This window comes from Tachypleus tridentatus, chromosome 3, assembly GCF_004210375.1.
Source record: "Tachypleus tridentatus isolate NWPU-2018 chromosome 3, ASM421037v1, whole genome shotgun sequence".
In the NCBI taxonomy this organism is placed as follows: domain Eukaryota; kingdom Metazoa; phylum Arthropoda; class Merostomata; order Xiphosura; family Limulidae; genus Tachypleus; species Tachypleus tridentatus.
In genome coordinates this window covers 112,705,795-112,722,873 of record NC_134827.1, presented here as the reverse complement: position 1 = coordinate 112,722,873, position 17,079 = coordinate 112,705,795, and the positions used below count along the sequence as shown (strand labels likewise).

At 34.4% G+C, this 17,079-nt stretch overlaps 1 protein-coding gene and 1 long non-coding RNA gene across 2 annotated transcripts in view; one reads left to right on the top strand and one right to left on the bottom strand.

The window, feature by feature from the left end:
• The window catches only part of LOC143247784 (Golgi-associated plant pathogenesis-related protein 1-like), a 29,215-nt gene extending 26,905 nt beyond the window's left edge, over positions 1-2,310 (bottom strand). Inside the window, exon 1 of the mRNA XM_076496263.1 lies at positions 2,147-2,310. The gene's annotated coding sequence lies outside the window, so the exon portion shown is untranslated. The remainder of the gene's footprint in view (positions 1-2,146) is intronic.
• A 111-nt stretch (positions 2,311-2,421) lies between these two features.
• LOC143247786 (uncharacterized) lies at positions 2,422-5,371 on the top strand. The gene is made up of 2 exons (XR_013026713.1): positions 2,422-2,573; positions 5,214-5,371. It is a non-coding gene; the product is annotated as an uncharacterized LOC143247786 (long non-coding RNA).
• Positions 5,372-17,079: the final 11,708 nt, after the last annotated feature.

Sequence of the window (17,079 nt, the reverse complement as noted above, 5' to 3'; positions counted from 1 at the left end):
AACACAAAGTTCTTGTTTTATTACTCACAGGTCCAGTAACTTACTGAAACACACGAAGCTTGTTTTACTCACAGGTCCACTAATTTACTGAAAGACAAAGTTTTTGTTTTATTATCCACAGGTCTAGTAACTTACTGAAACACAAAGTTCTTGTTTTATTATCCACAGGTCCAGTAACTTACTGAAACACACGGAGCTTGTTTTATTACTCACAGGTCCAGTAACTTACTGAAACACAAATTTTCTATTTTATTACTCACACTTCCATTAACATACTTATCGAAACACAAAGTTCTTGTTTTATTACTCACAGGTCTGATAACGTACTTACTGAAACACAAAGTTCTTGTTTTATTACTCACAGGTCCTCTAGGATACGTACTGAAACACACAGAGCTTGAATTTCTAAACACAAATAAAATCAGGAAATCACGTGCACTCATCGCTTAAAATAATCACTCACATGCATAACGACATTACTGTTTTTCTTAGCTATCCTTGATATCACTGGTTTTTGCAAACCACGTACACGTTGTTACAACAAAGACTGTGTGATGATAGAAATATTTCTGTTATCATTTTACACATAGTATATAAACTGTAAATAGTTTCACATCCTGTCGTTAGGCGTTATCATAATTGTTGTTGTTATAATTTAAGTACAAAATTATAGAATGTGGTATTTGTGCTCTGCCCACCACGGGTATCAAATTCCGATATTTATCTATGTGAGTCCGCAGACATACCACTGTTTCACTTCGGGGGTCATGTGTGATCATATTAGAACAAAGCCACGTTGGGTTATCTGGCGTATCGAACTCCAGATTCTAGTGTTGGAAATCCTTAAACTTACCGCTCTAGTTAAGTGCTGATCATACTTTTATTTATATGTATGCATGTATATAAAACCAACACATCATACAAGTCTCTGCCCCCACTTACAAATAACAAAGCACTATTGTATTTATATATCTTAACTTACTAATGAAGTTAAACAGCATTATGTTAAATATTGCTTTATATTTTCAACTAGAATGACATTTTATACACACAATGGGTTAATTGGGGAGATTAGAAATCAAACGAATCAAGCATAACCTCCCCCATTTGATGACATATTTTGTTTGGATAAGGCCTGATCAGGTAATGCAAAATGTCGAAAAACGTTTCGACAAGCTAACGTCGTAATTTAGGTAAAAGATTTTGTAAAAGTTGTACATTTGTAATTTTTTACTAACCATTCAAATTGTTCTCAAACTTTACAACCCTCCCTAGTCTCGAACGAGTGATCAGATGGAAGACTAACAGTACCCATCGCGTGCAAGACTAGTTTTATCGTAGTAGTAAGAATTACTGTGACATTTATAACGACTCCACATCTGCAAGAGCAGAACATTTTCGTAACAGACCGGCAAGCTTACCACAAAGATATACCAGGCCCATTAACGTTATTTAATTTTAACAGAATGTCTTTCAATGACACAGGCTTATTTCATATTTCTTCTTCAATTATGATCGTACACAAGACAGAAGTTCCAACATAAAAGAAAACGCAATTTGTGTATGTTTTGTGTTTTGCTTATAGCAAAGCCTCATTGGGCTATCTGCTGTATCTACCGAGGGTAATCGAGCCCCTGATTTCAGAGCTGTTCCAACGGGCTAGAGGAGCAACGCCTGAGGACTTTCTTCATACATATTTTATGGCTTGGAGGTTTTTGATTCACAACATATAGGTCGCAGGTTCGAATCCCGTTGTCAAACACACCCATCAACTCAGTCGTGAGGTCGTTATTAAGTTATTGTTAATCCCACATTTCATTTGCAAAAATAGCCCAAGACTTGACATTGGGTTGTGTTCACTAGCTAACATCTCTCTAGTCTATTATTTTTAAATTAGGAACAGGTAGCCCGGATAGCCAGCCCTCAAGTAGCTTTGCGCTAAAATTAACAAAACAAACATGTTTTTTTTCATTACTGCCCATATTTTATCTTTGAGCTCGTGCTAATAATCGTAAGTCATGTATAAGTATGAAAATTTGGTGAAGTTATGGTTTTCGAACAAGTTATATATATATATATATAAGTTGTTATTGAGTTATTATTTTTATCTGCTACAAGAGTCAGGAAATAAAATAAAAATGTTTACCTCACTTTACTTGGAGAGGGCGTCTGGACAGAGGAAACGATACGTTCTATGTGTGAGTATTTAGGTAGTGTTTTACTTTTATACAGCAACTGGCGTAGTTCCGTTCTTTGGCTTTAGCTGATATCCGCTGTCCCGTGACTTTCTACGATGTCGAAAGACTGTTTCCTGTGGCACGCAGGTACTACAATAGACTTTCGAACCACAGTCAGTTTTTAAATTTGTGGTCACTTTTATTACCATAGCTACGTGTTGTCATGTGTACCTTCCAAACTTACAAGGGCTTATTTATTTATTTCAAATGAGGTGAATAATAAGTGTTTTATCATTAAAGACTGTGTCGAAGCATGTTGACTCCGATAATCCAGGATATTTGAGTACCTTTTTGTATAAATGTATAATACGGAGAGAGTGACGTCTTATCAAACTGGTTTGTAATACTCATTGAATAATCAATCCTCTTCGGCTCAGAGTAGATTCCACCATTTCCTTTATTATTTCCCATAAAGTGTAATGTTGAATGTATTTTAGAGATGTTACAATCCAACACTTTCCTTCGTATTGTTTTGTTTTGTAAAAGTAACAATTTATTTCTCTTGCTATACCGAACATTTCTAGAAGTGTTGTAACAATCCAACGCTTTCCTTCGTATTGTTTTGTTTTGTAAAAAGTAACAATTTATTTCTCATGCTATACCGAACATTTCTAGAAGTGTTGTAACAATCCAACGCTTTCCTTCGTATTGTTTTGTTTTGTAAAAAGTAACAATTTATTTCTCATGCTATACCGAACATTTCTAGAAGTGTTGTAACAATCCAACGCTTTCCTTCGTATTGTTTTGTTTTGTAAAAAGTAACAATTTATTTCTCATGCTATACCGAACATTTCTAGAAGTGTTGTTACAATCCAACGCTTTCCTTCGTATTGTTTTGTTTTGTAAAAAGTAACAATTTATTTCTCATGCTATACCGAACATTTCTAAAAGTGTTTGTATTTTTGTAAAATAAAACATTAAACATATTTCTACATGTTAAAATGTTAAAATTTTAACGTTAGTTGTTTTTAAAATACGTATTTTGAAGTGTTAAAATTTAGTGTTACATTCTTTTTCTTCCTTTTGTTATGTAAAAAATAACACCGAAACACATTTGTTTTATATCGTGACGATTTTCGTCGTCTTTTCTCTATCAATATCCTAACTGTGTGTTTCACTCTTTGTGAAATATAACACCAAAACGTTGTTCAATTAATTAATTCTGGTGAAAAGACAAAACGAGCGAAATGACATGGGCATGTTATGGTTTTTTATGTTATATGTATGTCATGTTATGTACATGTTATGATTTTTGTTATGTTATGTACATGTTATGATTTTTGTTACATTATGACATGTCCGTGTTATGGTTTTTGTTATATTATGACATGTCCATGTTATGGTTTTTGTTATTTTATGTGTATGTTATGTTATGCACATGTGCATGTTATGGTTTTTGTTATGTTATGCACATGTGCATGTTAGGGTTTTTGTTATGTTATGTGTATGTTATGTTATGCACATGTTATGGTTTTTGTTATGTTATGCATATGTGCATGTTATGGTTTTTGTTATGTTATGTGTATGTTATGTTATGCACATGTTATGATGTTTGTTATGTTATGGACATGTGCATGTTAGGATTTTTGTTATGTTATGTGTATGTAATGTTATGCATATGTTATAGTTTTTGTTATGTTATGTGTCTGTTATGTTATGCACATGTTATGGTTTTTGTTATGTTATGCACATGTTATAGTTTCACTTTTAATACCAAGTTGTTTTTTCATTACGAACAAAGCCTTTAGTTTTTTTTATTATTTCTCGTAAATTATGTTATGACATATGCGCGTTATCGTTTTTGTTATGTTATGTCTATGCTATCTTATGACATGTGCATGTTATGGTATTTGTTATGTTACGTGTATGTTATATTATGACATGTGCATGTTATGATTTTTGTTATGTTATGTGTACGTTATGTTATTACATGTGCATGTTATAGATTTTTATGCTATATGTATGTTATGTTATGCACATGTTATGATTTTTGTTATGTTATGCACATGTCCATGTTATGGTTTTTGTTATGTTACGCACATGTTATGATTTTTGTAATGTTATGCACATGTCTATGTTATGGTTTTTGTTATGTTATGTGTATGTGATGTTATGCACATGTTATGATTTTTGTTATATTATGACATGTCCATGTTATGGTTTTTGTTATTTTATGTGCATGTTAAGGTTTTTGTTATGTTATGTTATGCATATGTTATGGTGTTTGTTATGTTATGCACATGTGCATGTTAGGATTTTTGTTATGTTATGCACATGTTATGGTTTTTGTTATGTTACGTGTATGTTATGTTATGTGTATGTTATAGATTTTTATGCTATATGTATGTTATGTTATGCACATGATATGATTTTTGTTATGTTATAACATGTCCATGTTATGGTTTTTGTTATGTTATGCACATGTTATGATTTTTGTTATGTTATGCTCATGTTATGGTTTTTGTTATGTTATGTTATGTTATACACATGTTTTGGTTTTTGTTATATTATGACATGTCCATGTTATGGTTTTTGTTATGTTATGACATGTCCATGTTATGGGTTTTGTTATGCTATGTGTATGTTATGTTATGCACATGTTATGGTTTTTGTTATATTATGACATGTCCATGTTATGGTTTTTGTTATGTTATGACATATCTATGTTATGGTTTTTGTTATGTTATGTGTATGTTATGTTATGCACATGTTATGGTTTTACTTTCAATACCAGTTTGTTTTTCATTACGAACAGAGCCTTTAGTTTTTTTATTATTTCTCATAAGTTTTTCTCACCAATTACAATCTTCTTGTAGAATGTTCTTTTAAAAGAGTAATTAGAAACCCTGGTGTTTGAGTGTATTGTCATTTCTCACAAAAGAGAAGATTTAAAGTTCCGTGCTAATATGTAATTAAACATGTACAGCTGTGGAAGAGGAAATAGGAAATGAAAATTCTATTTTTTTTTCTTTACAGGAAAAGCTTCACTGCCAGTCGTAGCCAGCTGGAATAGTCTTAACAAAGGAATGTTTTTTTTTTTTTTAATATTGTTTATTTATATTTTATCATTGATGTCACGTGTTTGGAACAGTATATAATTCTAGTAAAGAAAAATAAAATACAGACAGAAACTATCTTAACGACAATCGCCAATTTTCTTCACATCGCCTGCAAACCAATCGTCTTATCTAACAAATAACGTAGATATAACCTACAAACCATTCATCTTATATAACAAATATCGTAGATATAACCTGCAAACCATTCATCTTATCTAACAAATAACGTAGATATAACCTACAAACCATTCATCTTATATAACAAATATCGTAGATATAACCTGCAAACCATTCATCTTATCTAACAAATAACGTAGATATAACCTGCAAACCATTCATCTTATCTAACAAATAACGTAGATATAACCTCCAAACCATTCATCTTATCTAACAAATAACGTAGATATAACCTGCAAACCATTCATCTTATCTAACAAATAACGTAGATATAACCTGCAAACCATTCATCTTATCTAACAAATATCGTAGATATAACCTGCAAACCATTCATCTTATCTAACAAATATCGTAGATATAACCTGCAAATCATTCATCTTATCTAACAAATAACGTAGATATAACCTGCAAACCATTCATCTTATCTAACAAATAACTTAGATATAACCTCCAAACCACTCATTTTATCTAACAAATAATGTAGATATAACCTGCAAACCACTCATCTTATCTAACAAATAACGTAAATATAACCTTCTAACCATTCATCTTATCTAATATTAACGTATACATAACCCGCAAACCACTCATCTTATCTAACAAATAATAAATATCTTCAGGAAGAAATGAAAAAATACAGTAATAATATTTTGTAGCAACTATTGTAATCATAGCTTTGTAAAAGAACAATGATAATATCTGGAAACAGCTATTGGAACCATTGTTTGAATAAGAACAGTGATAATATCTGGTAACAACTATTGGAACCACAGTTTTGTAGAAGAACAGTGATAATATCTGGAAACAGCTATTGGAACCATTATTTAAATAAGAACAGTGATAATATCTGGTAACAACTATTGAAACCATATCTTTGTAGACGAACATTGACAATATCTGATACTAACTATTGGAACCATATCTTTGTAAAAGAACATTGATAATATCTGGAAACAGCTATTGGAACCATTGTTTGAATAAGAACAGTGATAATATCTGGTAATAACTATTGGAACCATATCTTTGTAGACGAACATTAATAATATCTGGTAACAACTATTGGAACCATAGTTTTGTAGAAAAACAGTGATAATATCTGGAAACAGCTATTGGAACCATTATTTGAATAAGAACAGTGATAATATCTGGAAACAGCTGTTGCAACCATAACTTTGTAAAAGGACAATGATAATATCTGGTAACAACTATTGGAACCATATCTTTGTAAAAGAACAGCGATAATATCTGGTAACAACTATTGGAACCATTGTTTGAATAAGAACATTGATAATATCTGGTAACAACTGTTGGAACCATTGTTTGAATAAGAACAGTGATAATATCTGGTAACAACTATTGGAACCATATCTTTGTAAAAGAACATTGATAATATCTGGTAACAACTATTGGAACCATATCTTTGTAAAAGAACATTGATAATATCTGGTAACAACTATTGGAACCATTGTTTGAATAAGAACAGTGATAATATCTGGTAACAACTATTGGAACCATAGCTTTGTAAAAGAACAGTTATAATATTTGGTAACAACTACTAGACGCACAGCTTTGTGTAAGAACAGAGATAATATCTGGTTACAACTATTGGAAAAGAACAGTTTTACTAGCAATAATATTTATTACTATCACATATTTGCAGAAACACAAGAAGTAATATCTGGTTAGAAGAATTGACTATTTCACTTTATTCAAATAACGTGTCCTCGAACAGTATGTATGGTAACTCTATGATAAAACATTTATTTCACATATTTGATAGAACTGTCAGAATTTCTATCTTAGATTTAGACTGACATCAGAATGTGGAAGACAGAACTTCAAAACGTTATTTTAATTTTTATAAATACAGTTGTATGTGTATTATATTAGGGTGTTCACAAAAATAGAAAATACATCATGAGGAGCAAATAAAGTTCTGGAATCCACATGTGTTTAACAACAATCCTTGAAGATGGCAAAACACATCTGTCCTTATAGTCCGATATCCATCTCTTCGAAGCACGTGCTCCCCTGACGCATCATACTGAAGTATGATACACTTTTTAAAGTTAGTGGTAGTACAAAATAAATAACCTGCAGAAACTACACGCAAAATATTTACATATTAAGTTAGTTTTAATTTAGAAGTTATAAATAATAAAGTTTAAGAAACAAGTTTGCTCTTTATATACTTTACTGATGTCTTTTAAAGCTTCCAATCTGCCATCTATGGACAAGTACTAAAACTTTGGACATATGCTGATAATTGTACAAAATATGTTTATTTCTTTCCGCCTTTTATTGGAAAGAAAATCATTCATGTTTGGAAATAAAATTTGAAAATGTCTGCCACTAAAGACTGCTCATTTCTAGTGAATTATGATCTGATGGTGTTCTTATCAATTGACATTTCTAAACGAATAAAGTTTATAAAATAAGCGTGTTAAGAGAAAAATAGCTCATTGCTTTGTCACTAAAGCTCAAACTTTCATTGGCTGTAATATAGCTTCCAAATGGCTCAGCAGTATGTATGTAGGTTTATAACACTTAATACTAGGATTCGATACTCGTGGTGGGCACATCACAGATAGCCGAGTGTGTAGCTTTTTGTTTAACAAACAAACAAATGGTTATTATTTCCACTCAAGACACATAAAATAACGTGGTTACAAGGTATGCTAGAATGAGTTGTAAAGCTCTGGTATGTTTATACTATATGGCGTCATGGGAGTACTTACAGTTGTTAAGACTAAACCTGAACACGTCTATTATTCACTTGACGTGTAAACATTAAGGTGCGATATGAAACTTATAAAATGTTATTTAATACATGATATATTAATTACTTAAGTTTTTATTACAGTAATAATACATTTACGAACACACACGTCAAATGGTATACATGTCATAATAGATATGAAGTACACTGAAAATCTGACAAACATTTGATACTACTAAATTTAAACATTATTTTGATATATAAACTGATAATTGTTGAAGTTCTAGAGGTAAAGAAACCGAAACTAGTGAAATATTTAATATAACTAAAATCTGACTTTTTGTTTCCACTGCTGTAAAGTTGAAATAAAGTTCGTCTTGGATTTTCACACACTCAATCTCAACACATTTAAGATATGAGTGTACGAACGTTTTAGATGTAGCAGAAATAGCTGTACTTGGACACTAAATGTTTACAGAAGGATTGTGTTGAAAGTGTTATGTTTACAGAAATAGTTATACTTGGACACTAAATGTTTACAGAAGGATTGTGTTGAAAGTGTCTTGTTTGCAGAAATAGTTGTACTTGGACACTAAATGTTTACAGAAGGATTGTGTTGAAAGTGTCTTGTTTACAGAAATAGTTGTTTATAGGAATAGTTGTACTTGGACACTAAATGCTTACAGAAGGATTGTGTTAAAAGTGTCTCGTTTATAGGAATAGTTGTACTTGGACACTAAATGTTTACAGAAGGATCGTGTTGAAAGTATCTTGTTTACAGGAATAGTTGTACTTAGACACTGATTTTTTACAGAAGGATCGTGTTGAAAGTGTCTTGTTTACAGGAATAGTTGTATTTGGACACTAAATGTTTTCAGAAGGATCGTGTTGAAAGTATCTTGTTGAAAGTGTCTTGACACTGATTTTTACAGAAATGAAAGTGTCTTGTACAGGAATAGTTGTACTTGGACACTAAATGTTTACAGAAGGATCGTGTTGAAAGTGTCTTGTTTACAGGAATAGTTGTACTTGGACACTAAATGTTTTCAGAAGGATCGTGTTGAAAGTGTCTTGTTTACAGAAATAGCTGTACCTGGACACTAAATGTTTACAGAAAGATTTGTTGAAAGTGTCTTGTTTACAGAAATAGTTGTACTTGGACACTAAATGTTTTCAGAAGGATCGTGTTGAAAGTGTCTTGTTTACAGGAATAGTTGTTCTTGGACACTAAATGTTTACAGAAGGATCGTGTTGAAAGTGCCTTGCTTATAGGAACAATGAATGTTGAACAGTAGTTGTTTGACTAACATGCTTATTTTACAGTGTAATCTAAACGTTATCTATTATCAAACAAATAAAATAATTACGTCACTGGCTATCTTCAGAAAATACTTACCTAAATGAGTGACTCAGAATTATTGTCGACTGAAGTTTTAATATTTTAATTTTATATGCTTTGTGCTATTTTCTAGAGGACGTAATGATTACGTGTGTCGTCATGAGGTTTTCTGAGTTCTAGAATTAACGTTACGAGGTGAACACACATAGCCAACAATATTTACTCAACATAAGACGGTAGTTTATGAGTGTGTTAGAAGTTAATTTGGTTAGCAAGATAGTTAAGTAATGTGCTACTATGCTATCAATTACCGAATATGTTCATCATTCAGTTTGAGTTGTGTCATAGATACGACGAAAGTAGTCATTATAGTTTTGTAAGTTACGATTAAATAAATCAATTATTTTCATTATTGTCAAGTGGACTGAACTTTGTATCCTTTATTACAAAATTGTCAAAAACGCCAATACAGAATCCGTTACAAGAATACTAAAACTCTTATCAACTTCACGTTCCATTCGCATTGTTTCTCACTTAAATTTCAATCGTTTCTGATAGCGAAACTCAGTTGTAAACAGAAACAATACAATGAATTCACAAATATATTTCATGTGTCACTTTTATCTTCCCTGTGTTTTCTTTTCAGAAGTGGTTTCCACACAGTGTGATCTCAATCTTGATTCTTATTTAACTTTTAGGGATTTTTTTCACGCAGATTTTGTAGTTTGTTATTATTGCAAAATAATTGAAAAAAAAAACAGTTTCTCTTCAGCCTAACGAAGTGATATTTCCCCTAAGCCTAAATAGGTTATGTTGTTCATAAACCTCGTGTATTAACGAGGTACCCCAGTGGCACTGTGGTATGTCTGTCCACTTACACTGCTAGAAACCAGATTTAGATACTCGTGGCGGGCAGAGCACAAATAGCCCTTTGTGAGATTTGCGCTTAATAACAAACAAACAAGTCTTAAACTAATTCCTGAAATAACAATTTTCAGAACATTGGTGATAGACTTTTCTAAATAGTCTGCACCTATACCAATAAGCACATGTATATAGGTAACAGTATATCAAGACGAGTCGTAATTCATGAACTAAATGTAGTTTCACAGTGTTTTCAAATTGAACGATACTTTATGTATCCCGTAGTCTCAATGGATACATCAGACAGTCCTGTGTTTCAGATTCAGCTGTCCTTAGAATTTTATAATTATTGACAAAGAGAGTGAACAATAACTACCACCCCTCCCGTCTTTACGAACACTGTTTTGTTTGTTTTGGAATTTCGCACAAAGCAACTCGAGGGCTATCTGTGCTAGCCGTCCCTAATTTAGCAGTGTAAGACTAGAGGGAAGGCAGATAGTCATCACCACCAACCGTCAACTCTTGGGCTACTCTTTTACCAACGAATAGCGGGATTGACCGAAACTTTATAACGCCCCCACGGCTGGGAGGGCGAGCGTGTTTGGCGCGACTCGGGTGCGAACCCGCGACCCTCAGATTACGAAGCGCACGCCTTAACGCGCTAGGCCATGCCAGGCCCACAAACACTCTTAACCGAATAGAACTAGTGAATAGGCTCAGCATGGCCAGGTGGGTTAAGGCGTTAGACTAGTAATCGGAAGGTCGCAGGTTCGAATCCTGGTCGCACCAAACATGCTCGCCCTTTCAGCCTTGGGGGCGTTATAATGTTACGATCAATCTCACTATTTATTGATAAAAGAGTAGCCCAAGAGTTGGCGGTAGGTGCTGATGACTATCTGCCTTCCCTCTAGTCTTACACTGCTAAATTAGGGATGGCTACCGCAGATAGCCCTCATGTAGCTTTGCGTGAAATTCAAAACAAACAAACTACTGAATATCCCCCTACGACATACATACAGATTAACAGCAAAGTTATTGTTCAGCAGCATATTGGGACTCGAACTTTGGACCTTCTGATCTGCATCTATATTAAACTTATGGTCGTTGAACCTTTTTTTTAAATATCACTGACAGGAACATAGGAAACTGTTATTGTGTGACTTAAGTGTAGTCCTCTGAGTCACGAGAACTCAGCTTGATTTAGAATCTCGTGAGAAGCCATGAACAAATACGCATGTCTTTAAGCGAGCTGATAAACAAAATGAAACGTAGTTATGAGACACAGCACTAACAGACTAAAGCACAGCAGGTTTTAATTTTTCTAAATAATCCAGATTGACGTCTTAGAATTCAGTGCCTTTAACGTAAAGATAAAACTTTACACAATTATTTTACAGTCAGTGATAAGATATGACTGTTAAATATGAGCAAAGAACATAGAAATTATAACATTTAACTAATACAGTAATTATTTGAATTTTGAGCAAAGTTAGATGAGAGCTATCTGCGCCAGTCGCCCATAGATTACCTTAAACTCCAAATCAGTTCTTAATATTCACATTTAAGAATAATAAACGTTTGCAGGTATGGTTGCAACTATATTACTGTTATGAAGTGTAGACTAGTGGCGTCACACATAATTTACAAATGTTTGTCCTGCACCAGTTTCATGTGTATCTTGGTGACTATGATAAATTAGAATTGTAGTGAGTAAAGAGTGAACTACTTTATGATAACGTTTTATGTTTTATAAATATTGTAGAAAGAAGTAACTACATTTTATTACACAGCTTTCAGTGAGAGCTTGGTTAGATATAGCTATGAAAGTAACACTAACCCTAACCTTTGGTGAAAATCAAGAACATATTTCCAGTTGTATTACTTGCCAAGAGATGACGCTACAAACGAAACAAGTAACGTAGGGTTGTTACACAACGTGCTATTTGTGCTGTGCCCACCACGAATATCGAAACCTGGATTTTAGGATTATAACTTGTCAAATATGTTGCTGAGCCATTGGAGAGAGGAAGGAAAGGCATAAGGCTTAGAAACTCATTGTAATATAGTTTTAATTAACTCTGCAAGCAGTGAGTTAACTTCTTAAAATTTATGTTAAAATTATTTGCTTCTGACGCATTTCATGGATCAATATTTCGCCTGTCGTACCTTCAAATTACACTACTGGCCAAAATCTTATGCCATTGAACATAAAGTAAAAATATGCATTTTGCGTTGCTAGACTTAGCCACTTATTTGAAAGATGAAAATAAGAAATGGGAAACAAAAATAAAAACACTTTTTTAGCATTTAATAGGGAAAATGTGAACACTATGGAATTCTAGCCAGCATTCTGCAAACGCTTATAACGACCATGCCAAAGCGAATGTTATTCCAAGTGGTAAAGATGGCTTCACGAAGATCATGCATTGTTTGGAATTGACGTCCATTTCTATAGACTTCCCTTGTCATTCACCCCCAAACATTTTCAAGGGCGAACACGCTGGATGGTCCAAAAGAATTACGTTATTCGCCATGAAAAAGTCCTTTGTCCTGTGGGCATTGTGGATTGCAGCGTTGTCCTGCTGAAAGATCCGGTCATTTCCACACAAGCAAGGGCCTTCAGTCAATAAGGATGCTCTCTCCAACATGTCAATGTAGACACCTGCTGTTTGACGTCCCTGTATAACCTGGAGCTCCATTGTTCCATGGAACATAAGAACACCCAAGATCGTGACGGAACCTCCTCCACTGTGTCGTGTAGAAAATGTCTCCGGTGGAATATCCTTATCGTGCCAGTAACGTTGGAACCCATCTGGACTATTCAGGTTAAATTTTTTCTCATCAGACAACAAAACCTTCGTCCACTTTTCTACGTCCCATGTTTGGTGCTTCTCAGCAAAGTTTAACCGAGCTGTTTCATGGTGTGGAAGGAGGCGTGGCCTTTGAAGACGTTTACGATTTTTAAAGCCTTTCTCTCGTAAATGATATCTTATTGTTTTTGAGCTTCATTCTGCGTCCGTAAGGGCCTTAATCTGATTCGACGATTAGCTGGTGTCTCGCTAGACAACCCGTCGAATCGTCCTGCTTAACGCTGGCGAAATTTTCTTTGGCCGACCACTTGAAATTCTCGTCCCGTACCTCTCAGGGTCTTTTTATAAATTTGCAACAGAAGTTTTATTACGCCAAATCTCACCAGCGACAGCATGATGAGAGAGACCTTGCTTTTGCAGCTCGATAATTCTGTCACATTCAAACTATGCCTTTGCCATGTTTTTACCCAATGTAACACAGGAGATGTCAGTAGCAGATGTTGACAAATGTTTACCGGTTAGTGCTTCGTTTCAGTATGGTCTTAAACTTTTGACCAGCTAGTATTTAGGCTAATTCCATAGTGTTCACAATCTCCCTATTAAATGCTAAAAAAGTTTTTATTTTTATTTTCTTATTTTCATTTTTCGAAGCTCGAACCAAATAAATGGTTGAGTCAAACAGCGCAAAATGCAAAATTTTTCTTTATGTTCATTGGCCTTAAGATTTTGGCCAGCAGAGTATTTATTTTGTACAACTACTAAATTTAAATAATATATCATTCACTATAGATGGCGCTAATGGTACTGTGAATGTGACGTTGACAAACAGAAGCTGCGATAAACAATCATTCACTATGTCAAGTCTGAAAAAGCAAAAGACACTGCATGGTTTCTTTAAACCCATTCATGAGGCTGAACCTGATCAATCTGCTGCAGCCAATCAGGTTAAATCAGAATTGTCAACTGAGTTGTCAGAGTCATCACAGTGGCCTTCTACCAGTGCTGCCACTACCACCCCAAGTCCAGTCTGGGACATTGGAAATTACATTTCTGATGATGTCAGCATTGGTAAACAGGTAAGTCGACTCCTCATTATATTAATTTTGTATTAAAATCATGTAAAGACTCTGCATCATTGGCTTTCATAGTGGAGATGGCTACTCTACAGTCAACATGCGAAGGGTGCTTTCTGCAAGTACTACTGTCGTTTTGCTCCTAATGGTGCTGGTGTTGGAAGCCAGAAATTGGGACAGAAATTTCCATACACAAATTGGAAGGAGGCTGTTGAAGACTTCAAGGCACATGAATTGAAACAGTACCACCAAGACAGTAAATAAAAGCTAACAGTTTTCTACAGGTCGTAAACACAAGTTCATCTGTGCACTTGCAACTTGATGCAACTTACAAGCAAGAAATTGAACAGAACCGGCAATATTTAATGCCTATTATTGATACTGTATTGTTGTGTGGGAGACAGGGTTTAGCTTTGAGGGGAAAATATGATTCTGGTCCAATGTTTGTTGATGAAACTGATGAGGAGCCCATCAATAATGATGGGAATTTTCGGGCAATTTTGCACTACAGGGCAAAGGGTGATGTCAAGCTTTCAGCAAGCCTTAAGAGTACAAATAGGAATGGTACGTATCTGAGTCCTCAAATTCAAAATGAAATCATCAATGCCTGTAATACTCATGTTCTTGATGATTTGGTCAACAGGGTTAATGCTGCAAAGTGTTTCTCAATATTAGCTGATAAAACAACAGATATTTCAGGCATTGAACAGTTTTTTGCAATGAGAGAAGATTTTTTGAAATTTATACCTGTTTATGATGTGACAGGCAGAAACTTGGTTGATGTTATTATAACCAATCTGACAAAATATGGTATTGACATGGCTTACCTGTGAGGACAAGAGTACGACGGTGCTACTTCTATGAGTGGAAAATTCAGTCGTGTCTAGAAACACATAACTGATAAATTCCCACTTGCACCCTATGTACACTGCAGTGCCTATTCCATAGACTTGGCAATTTCTGATGCTTGTAAAGAAGTTTCTGTACGAAATTGCATGGGAGTAATTTCTAGCATTAAAAACTTTCTCAAAACACCCAAACGAAAGCACGTTTTGGCTCTTTCGGTGGAGAATAAAGCACTTGAATCGAAAAAAAAAAGTTTGAAAGGTCTCTGCCCCACCCGGTGGGTGGAGAGGCATGACTCAGTCATTGTCTTTCTAGAATTAATCCATGCAGTTGCAGATGCTCTTGAGACCATACCAGGTTCACAAGACAGAGATTCTGCCACACAAACCAATCAGTTGTTGTGTTCTATAACACAGCCAGAATTCATCATATCTCTACTTACCATTGCTAAATTGTTTTCCTTTAGTTTACCTCTATGCAACTTACTGCAGCAACAGAACATTGATTTAGTTGCTGCGATGTATCATGCAGAAATAGTGGAAGACTTAATCCGTTTACTCAGAAATAATACTGTGAATGAATTTAACAACATTTTCTGTGAGGCTCAAACTCTATGTAGTGAGCTTCAAATTGACATTATAATGCCAAGGCAGGCGAAAAGATAGATGTACCGTGCTAACCCACAAATAGTGAGGAGTACTTTCGTATTGTTGTATTTGTACCATTTGTTGATCACTTTCTTTCACAAATATGTGACCGTCTGTCCAGTCACAAAACTCCCCTTAAAAACTTCATGTGTCTACTACCATCAGGATCTACCACAGAACGGTCAGAACCTACAGCACAACAATGTGACCAAATTAAAGAGTTGGTCAATATATACAAGGCTGACATTGACAGCACTTCACTAGCTGCAGTAGGTAAACTTAGGGTTTGGTACAAATCACTTGCGAACAATAGACCAAAAAATGTCATAGATGCATATGTAACGTGCAGTGCAGAAATGTTCCCAGTCGTTTCTAGACCGTTGAAAGTATTTGCCACACTGCCTATGTCAACGAGCTCAGTGGAGCATTCGTTTTCAACTCTCAGAAGACTCAAAACGTATTTGAGAAATACCACCACTGGAGATCGATTGAATGGTCTGGCCTCATTATACATTCACCGTGATATCAAAGTTGAACCAAACTGTGTTGTAGATGTTCTGACAAGAACGAACAGGCGTTTGAGCCTTTCATAGATATTCGATTGTATTTCTCTAGTTCTGACAAAACTTGATGTATTAAAAGTGTTCAATCAGAAATTTGTATTTCACCATTTGTTGTGTGTGAAATTATCTGTCATGCAATCACGGATCTTTATGAAACTTCACAGGTGGCAACTGAACTTGTCTAAAAAGTTTGGGAACATGGGGGTTAACCCCAACCCCTGAAAGTAAGTGAGTCACTGAGATAACCACTAGGTAAAGTAGAGAGGATTAATTAATTGATTAGCGTGTAGTAAGGAGGATTCGTAGTTCGTGCCCCATTACCGCAGGAAAAAAAATCGTAAGCAAGCACTTTGGACCGTGAGTGCATTATAAGAGTGCGGTAAAATTCGTGAGTCGCCCGTGAGTTTGCGGTGGATGGTATTGATTAGCTGTCTTTCCTCTAATGTATCACTTCTAAATGACAGACAGCTAGTGAAATGGTTAACATTTTGGTTTTTTTGTTTGATCCGTTCTTTGAACAAGAATCTAGCGTGCTGATTCGTCAAATCGTGTAAATGACAGTAAAATCAATTACAACAAAATAATAATAACAATAAGTATCTAGATTGTATTAAAAATAAATAATGTTGTGTTGTTTGTTTTTACTCTACAGATCTGTTTGTACATTGTTTAAAAACGATTGACAGTAATGACTATTCACGTTTTAATCAAGATCACACTTTAACAGTCATAGTCGTGAAAAGAG